We start from the raw sequence: 2,876 nt of genomic DNA on the forward strand, positions 1-2,876 counted from the left end.
GCTCCGGGTCGCGTGACTGTGCGCAGGCGCGCGAGTGGACGGGCGGGAACAAAAGTTGGCTTCAAACGGAGTGGCTGCGCGGCGAAGGAAGTTATAAAGGTGAATTTAAAATATTAATAAATTGGGGTTCCATAAAAAGACAATACGTGGTTAAATGATGCTTAATAATGTGTGCGTTTAAAGGTATTAGCCGATGACGAATTTACTTAACAACAGTTGTTCTTGTTTTCCTCCATAACACGTCGTCCGGGGTAGTATCCGTCTATTGCATATGTGATCAATGATGAACTCTTTTTAAAAATTCGTAAAAATGTAAAGAAATCTGTTAGAAAGCAACGGTTTTATTATCAACAGTAACTGTCAAAAATGTAAAGAAACTGTTTATTTGGACCAGCAGCACGATTAAATTTATGCATTTGAATGGGAGTCCCAGAAGCATGTCACCCCGCAGAGGCCAGGCATTTACACTGTGTAAGCTTGTTGCACCCAACGCATTTGGGGGTTGGTGACTGTGCAGAGGAGAGATGCTGAGTATATTGGGAGAAGGATGCTAAGGATAGAGCTGCCAGGCAAGAGGAGAAGAGGAAGGCCTAAGAGAAGGTTTATGGATGTGGTGAGAGAGGACATACAGGTGATGAGTGTAACAGAACAAGATGCTGAGGACAGAAAGATATGGAAGAAGAAGATCCTAACGGGAGCAGCTGAAAAGTGAAGAAGAAGAAGTCCGTATCAGTACCTGAGCCTACTGGTTTCACGTCGTCCAACTAATTGTCACCATCTCGATCACTGTCATTATCATCAAAATATTCACCTTGCAATAAATCTAGTTGTTTCAGAATATCAGCAGCTTTATACCTTTTCTGCTATGACATAACTTCCGAACTGTCTATTTACTGTATAATACCGTTGCGTCTATCTATGGCTATCCACTAGATGCCAGCACTATAGTTTGTAATTAATTAATTAATTCATTCATTACATTTATATAGATAACTGATACACGGCAGTGGTAGCGCTGCTGCCTCGCAGTATGGAGACCCGGGTTCACTTTCCGAGTCCTCCCTGCGTGGAGTTTGCATGTTCTCCCCATGTCTGTGTGGGTTTCCTCCGGGTGCTCCGGTTTCCTCCTACAGTCCAAAGACATGCAGGTTAGGTGCATTGGCGATCCTAAATTGTCCCTAGTGTGTGCTTGGTGTGTGTGTGTGTGTCCTGCAGTGGGCTAGCGCCCTGCCCGGAATTTGTTCCTGCCTTGTGACCTGGTATGGGCTCCATCAGACCCCCGGGACCCTGTGTTTGGATATAGTGGGTTGGATAATGACTGCCTGACTGACTGATACATGGCAAGCTGGCTACATTTACAGTGGCTGTATATTTGTTCTGAGTTATATCCTCAGATCAATGCCACGCCTTGATAGGCCCAATGAGATATGACTTAACTCGTACCTTGTGACCAAAGTGTTTTTAGTGTTTGAAGTATACAGTAAATCTCAGTTTATTTTTGAATAATTAATACTTTGCTCAAACTACATTATGGTGACACACTGGTTACTGTTGTACCCTTCCAGTTCCAGAGAAGTGGGTTGAAATCCTGACATCAACAATGTCAGTATACAATTTACACCATAAATCTCCATAGTCCTACTTTAAGGTGGTGTTACTTCATTTAGTTGTCAGGTATTCCGGTTTTACATTTACATTTATTTGCATCGCAGACACTTTTATCCAAAGTGACTTACAAAAGAGGTCAAAGTAATCAAGTAAACATCAATCCGGACAAGTGCTCAAAACAAAATACAAGCTCTTTACCAAAGTTATTATAATTTTGCCTTTTTATGCTAGTTTTTATTTTTATATTATTTCTGATCTAGCTTTTAATTTTAATTTAGTTGTAGTTAACTTTCATATTTTTAATTTTAGTATAGTTTTTATATCACAAAACATTTTATGTTTATTTTTATATATATTATCAGTTTTAGATTTTGGTAATTATGGTATAGATATGCTGGTTAATTTTGTGTCACAATGAGAGAACTGATAAGGGCGGTTCGGTCCCTGTACAACCGGTGTCAGAGCTTGGTCCGCATTGCCGGCAGTAAGTCGAACCCGTTTCCAGTGAGAGTTGGACTCAGCCAGGGCTGCCCATTGTCACTGATTCTGTTCATAACTTTTATGGACAGAATTTCTAGGCACAGCCAGGGTGTTGAGGGGGTCCGGTTTGGTGGACTCAGGATTGGGTCACTGCTTTTTGCAGATGATGTTGTCCTGTTTGCTTCATCAGGCCGTGATCTTCAGCTCTCTCTGGATTGGTTCACAGCCGAGTGTGAAGCGGCTGGGATGGGAATCAGCACCTCCAAATCCGAGACCATGGTCCTCAGCCGGAAAAGGGTGGAGTGCCCTCTCAGGGTTGGGAGCGAGATCCTGCCTCAAGTGGAGGAGTTCAAGTATCTTGGGGTCTTGTTCACGAGTGAGGGAAGAATGGAGCGTGAGATCGACAGGCGGATCGGTGCGGCGTCCGCAGTGATGCAGGCTCTGCATCGGTCTGTCGTGGTGAAAAAGGAGCTGAGCCATAAGGCAAAGCTCTCAATTTACCGGTCGATCTATGTTCCTACCCTCACCTATGGTCATGAGCTATGGGTAGTGACCGAAAGAACGAGATCGCGAATACAAGCGGCCGAAGTGAGTTTCCTCCGCAGGGTGTCTGGGCTCTCCCTTAAAGATAGGGTGAGAAGCTCAGTCATCTGGGAGGGGCTCAGAGTAGAGCCGCTGGTCCTCCGCATCAAGAGGAGTCAGATGAGGTGGCTCGGGCATCTGATCAGGATGCCTCCTGGACGCCTCCCTGGTGAGGTGTTCCGGGCACGTCCAACCGGGAGGAGGCC

This window comes from Erpetoichthys calabaricus, chromosome 9 (genome assembly GCF_900747795.2).
Source record: "Erpetoichthys calabaricus chromosome 9, fErpCal1.3, whole genome shotgun sequence".
In the NCBI taxonomy this organism is placed as follows: Eukaryota; Metazoa; Chordata; class Cladistia; order Polypteriformes; family Polypteridae; genus Erpetoichthys; species Erpetoichthys calabaricus.